This window comes from Cetorhinus maximus, chromosome 11 (assembly GCF_964194155.1).
Source record: "Cetorhinus maximus chromosome 11, sCetMax3.hap1.1, whole genome shotgun sequence".
NCBI lineage: Eukaryota > Metazoa > Chordata > Chondrichthyes > Lamniformes > Cetorhinidae > Cetorhinus > Cetorhinus maximus.
In genome coordinates, this window is record NC_135889.1 from 3,616,893 (window position 1) to 3,623,063 (window position 6,171).

Genomic DNA, 6,171 nt, shown 5'->3' on the forward strand with positions numbered 1-6,171 from the left:
GTCGGCGTAGATCAGCTCGTCATCTGAAATAAATTACATGAGCTTCAAAGAGAAACATTCCACAGAAATTGGACACAACCTCTTTGATAATCGATTTCTCCTGGGGCTATTGTAGTTAATGTCTGGCTGAGTGAGAGACTGTCTCAGAATGAAAATGGAAATCCCCAGCCATTTGTTGCAGTGAAAAATGTTTCACAGATGCATGTAGAACAGGAGCAGGGGTGGATCATTCAGCCCTTTGAGCCTGCTCCACTATTCAGTATGATCATAGCTGATCCTCTATCTCAACGCCGTACTCCCCCTCTCTCCCCACACCCCTTGACCCTTTAGAGCCCAGAAATTTACCTATTTCCTTCTTAAATATATTTAGTGACTTGGCCTCCACAGCCTCCTGTGGTAGAGAAATCCACAGGTTCACCACCCTCTGAGTGAAGAAATTTCTCCGCATCTCAGTCCTAAATGGTCTACCCCGTATCCTGAGACTGTGACCCCTTGTTCTAGATCCCCCCAGCCAGAGGAAACATCATCCCTGCATCCAGTCTGTCCAGCCCTGTCAGAATTTTATATGTTTCAATGAGGTCCCCTCTCAATCTTCTAAACTCCAGTGAATACAGACCTAGTCGGCCCAATCTCTCCTCATACGACAACCCTGCCATCCCAGGAATCAGTCTGGTGAACCTTCACTGCACTCCCTCTATGGCAAGTGAATCCTTTCTTAGGTAAGGGGACCTAAACTGCACACAATACTCCAGGTGTGGGTTCACCAAGGCCCTGTACAGCTGCAGTAAGACATCTTTGCTCCTGTAAGCAAATCCTTTCACAATGAAGGCCAACATACCATTTGCCTTCCTAACTGCTTGCTGCACCTGCATGCTTGCTTTCAGTGACTGGTGTACAAGGACACCCAGGTCCCTTTGTACATCAACATTTCCCAATCTACCACCATTTAAATAATACTCTGCCATTCTGTTTTACCTACCAAAGTGGATAACTTCACACTTATCTACGTTATACTGCATCTGCCATGTATTTACTCACTCACTCAATCTGTCTAAATCGCTTTGAAGCCTCTTAACATCCTCCTCATCGCTCACATTCCTAGCGAGTTTTGTGTCATCAGCAAACTTGGAAATATTACATTTGGTTTCCTCATCCAAATCATTGATATATATTGTGAAAAGCTGGGGCCCAAGCACTGATCCTTACTGTACCCCACTAGTCACTAGTTCTGAAGGAGATAGCTGAAGAGATAGTGGAGGCGTTAGTGGTGATCTTTCAGGAATCACTGGAGTCAGGGAGGGTCCCAGAGGACTGGAAAATTGCTGTTTAAGAAGGGAGTGAGGCAAAGGACGGGAAATTACAGGCCGATTAGCCTGACCTCGGTCGTTGGTAAGATTTTAGAGTCCATTATTAAGGGTGAGATTTCAGAATACCTGGAAGTGCATGGTAAAATCAGGCAAAGTCAGCATGGTTTCATCAAGGGGAGGTCATGCCTGACAAATCTGTTAGAATTCTTTGAGGAGGTAACGAGTAGGTTAGACAAAGGAGAGCCAATGGATGTTATCTACTTGGACTTCCAGAAGGCCTTTGACAAGGTGCCTCACAGGAGGTTGCTCAGTAAGATAAGAGCCCATGGTGTTAGAGGCAAGGTACTTGCATGGATAGAAGATTGGCTGTCTGGCAGGAGGCAGAGAATGGGGATAAGGGGGTCCTTCTCAGGATGGCGGCCGGTGACTAGTGGAGTTCCACAAGGGTCAGTGTTGGAACCACAACTTTTCACTTTATACATTAATGATCTAGATGAAGGAACTGAGGGCATCCTGGCTAAGTTTGCAGATGATACAAAGATAGGTGGAGGGACAGGTAGTATTGAGGAGGTGGGGAGGCTGCAGAAGGATTTGGACAGGTTAGGAGAATGGGCAAAGAAGTGACCTCCCTGTCGCTTGCCATTTTAACACTCCACCTTGCTCTCTTGCCCACATATCTGTCCTTGGCCTGCTGCATTGTTCTAGTGAAGCTCAACGCAAACTGGAGGAACAGCACCTCATCTTCCGACTAGGCACTTTACAGCCTTCCGGACTGAATATGGAGTTCAACAACTTTAGATCTTGAACTCCCTCCTCCATCCCCACCCCCTTTCCGTTTCTTCCCCCTCCCTTTTGTTTTTTCCAATAATTTATATAGATTTTTCTTTTCCCATCTATTTCCATTATTTTTAAATGTATTCCACCCACCGCTTATTTCACCCCACCCCCACTAAAGCTATCTGTACCTTGCTTGTCCTGCTCTCTACTCTTAATTAGCACATTCCTTTAGATAATATCACCACCTTCAACACCTCTTTGTTCTTTTGTCTGTGACATCTTTTGGTTATCTCCACCTATCACTGGCTGCTTGTCCCAAAACCCCCCACCACCCCCCCACCTTCTTCCCTCCCACCCCTTAAACCAGCTTATATTTCACCCCTTTCTTATTTCTACTTAGTTCTGTTGAAGGGTCATGAGGACTTGAGACGTCAACTTTGCTCTTCTCCGTCGATGCTGCCAGACCTGCTGAGTTTTTCCAGGTATTTCTGTTTCTGTTTTTGTTTTAGCCTGTTCCCTAGTCAGTTCCTCAACATGCTCATCTAAAAAACCATCTCGTATGCAAGCCAGGAATTCATCTGCTATAGTATTATTGCTAATTAGGTTTGCCGAGTCTATATGTAGATTGAGTCACCCATGATTACTGTAGCACCCTACCTTACTACTACTGTTTGGAGACCTATAGACAACTCCCATTAATGTTTTCCACCCCTTGTTGTTTCGTAGCTCCACCCAGACTGATTCTACATCTAGATTTTCTGAGCCAATATCCTCTCTCACTCTCGCACTGATTTCATCCTTAACTTACCATGCCACTCCACCTCCTTTTCCTTTTTGCCTCTCCACCCTAAATATCGACTACCCTTGGATATTCAGTTCCCAGCCTTGGTCACCCTGCAGCTATGGCTTTGTATTCGTAATCATATCATACCCGTTTACGTCTATTTGCACTGTTAATTCATCTACCTTATTGCGAATGCTCCGTGCATTTAGATACAGGGCCTTTAAACTTGTCTTTTTAACATTTTTACACATCGTTTTTTGTACTATGGCCCTATTTGCTGCTAGCCCTTGTTTCCTCTGCCTTCCACTTTTGCTTTCTACTTTCCTGTCTTTCATTTCCATCTTTGTTTCCTTCTCTTGTGTCTCCCTGCTCTGGTTCCCATCCCCCTGCCAGTCTAGTTTAAACCCTCCCCCACAGTACTAGTGAATATCCCTGCGAGGATATTGGTCCTGGTCCTGCTGGGGTGCAACCAATCTAGCTTGTACAGGTCCCATCTTCCCCAGAATCAGTCCCAATGCCTCAGGAATCCAAATCCCTCCCTCCTCATACCATCTCTCCGGACACACATTCACCTGGTCTATTCTCCTATCCCTGATCTCACTAGCACGTGGCACTGGGAGTAACTACCTTTGAGGTCCTGCTTTTTGATTTATTCCCTAGCTCCCTATATTCTGCTTTCAAGACCTCATCCCTCTTTTTACCGATGTCGCTGTTACCGATATGGACCATGACCACTGGCTGTTCACCCTCCCACTTCAGTGGAGGCACAGAAGATTTCGAACTCTTGTAATGAGGGGCAAAGGAAATGGTAAAATAAAGATGGTACCTACAGCCTGTCAAAGTTAATGTCATGAAAGTGGACATGATAACAGAGTGAGACCCACTTACAATTGCACCAACTAATTACAGGCATATTGAAATCTTTTGAAAAGAAATACACTGATTAAAAGATGGCTAATACTATAAAGTGACCACTTGCTGGAAAATTCCTATGTGCATTATACCGACAGGCCTGTCCTGAGAGGACATGGCATGTTACACCTAAAGAGGTGTTGAGGCCTATTTCAAACAGAGACACTTGAAAGGAAAATGCAAAAGGCTGGACTTTGATCTCCTGTGTTTGTGAAGACAATGGAAACTGTTCCCCCAGCCAACTACATCCCATCGGACATCCAAAAAACCCACCTCCTGTTGATTTATACCTCAGAACATGTCAAAAGGTTTTTGAGTTGAAAGCAAAATAGAACATGATTGCAAGACATGCCTATTTCCCCTCCTGGGAATACACAGGGAAAATGGGTTAAAACTGGCTGAAAAACCAGTGAGTGACAGTGACAGAAGCACGGAGAAACACTAGTCTCCAGTCACCTCTGCAGGGTCAAGCAGGCGACCTCTCTCTCTCTCTGTCTCTCTCTCTCTCTCTCTCTGTCTGTCTCTGTCTGTCTCTCTATCTCTCCTTCTGTCTCTCTCTCTCTCTCTCTGTCTGTCTGTCTCTCTCTCTCTCTCTCTCTGTCTGTCTGTCTCTCTCTATCTCTCCTTCTGTCTCTCTCTCTCTGTCTCTCTCTCTCTCTCTCTCTGTCTGTCTCTGTCTGTCTCTCTATCTCTCCTTCTGTCTCTCTCTCTCTCTCTCTCTGTCTGTCTGTCTCTCTCTCTCTCTCTCTGTCTGTCTGTCTCTCTCTCTCTGTCTCTCTCTCTCTGTCTCTCTCTCTCTCTCTCTTTCTGTCTGTCTGTCTCTCTCTGTCTGTCTCTCTCTTTCTGTCTGTCTCTCTCTCTCTCTCTCTTGCTGGAGGCCAGTGTTCTAGCAGGCAGACAGCGAGAAGGAAGAAACAGGACAACAGGACAGCCTCTTCATTCCCCACCGCAGAGTCAAGCAAGTCATCTCTCTTTGGAGTTCAAAGGCTTCATGAAACAATGAGAATTTACATTCAAAGAAACCAAATTGAAAGGAACCTCATTTTGAATTCAAAATGTCAAATGTGCTGTGCCTGGTGTCTGTTTAAAGTCTATGGGTTATTGTTACCTTAGTGGAGATTTACCTGGGAGTGATTAATTTGGGGATTTGCTTAAAAGTTATTATGGTAGTAATTTGTAAACATGTGTATGTGTTTAATACCTTGTTAAATTAATAAATGTTTCATTTAGTTTGTATAAAAAACCTCTTGAGGATTGGTGGTTTTATTCCTGAATTCAGAGCTACATCTCAAACTTTCCAATTGAAAATATAGGTTATGACAGTTGTTCAAGTTTCCCTCTGGGATTTAAACATTTAAACAACTCAGCCTTTACCAACTGCTGTGTCATAACAGTCTGTGTGTGTGTCTGTGTCTGTGTGTGTGTCTGTGTCTGTGTGTGTGTATGTGTCTGTGAGTGTGTTTGTGTGTGTGTGTATGTGTGTGTCTGTGGTGGTGTGGCTATGGGTACCCGCATGGGCCCCAGCTATGCCTGTCTCTTTATGGGGTATGTGGAACATTCCTTGTTCCAGTCCTACTCCGGCCCCCTCCCACAACTCTTTCTCCGGTACATCGATGATTACTTCGGTGCTGCTTCATGCTCTCGTCGGGACCTGGAGAAATTTATTAATTTTGCTTCCAATCTCCACCCCTCCATCATTTTCACATGGTCCATCTCTGACACTTCTCTTCCCTTCCTTGACCTCTCTGTCTCAATTTCTGATGATAGACTGTCCACCAATATCCATTACAAGCCTACCGACTCCCACAGCTACCTCGACTACAGCTCCTCACACCCCGCTTCTTGTAAAGACTCCATCCCATTCTCTCAGTTCCTTCGCCTCCGTCGCATTTGTTCTGATGATGCTACCTTCAAAAACAGCTCCTCTGACATGTCCTCCTTCTTCCTTAACCGAGGTTTTCCATCCACAGTCGTTGACAGGGCCCTCAACCGTGTCCGGCCCATATCCCGCGCATCCTCCCTCACGCCTTCTCCTCCTTCCCAGAAACATGATAGGGTCCTCCTTGTCCATCACCCCACCAGCCATCACTCCACCAGCCTCCGCATTCAAAGGATCATCCTCCGCCATTTCCGCCAACTCCAGCATGATGCCACCAGCAAACACATCTTCCCTTCACCCCCACTGACGGCATTCCGTAGGGATTGTTCCCTCCGGGACACCCTGGTCCACTCCTCCATCACCCCCTACTCCTCAACCCCCACTTATGGCACCTCCCCATGCCCACGCAGAAGATGCAACACCTGCCCCTTCACTTCCTCTCTCCTCACCGTCCAAGGGCCCAAACACTCCTTTCAAGTGAAGCAGCATTTCACTTGCATTTCCCCTAACTT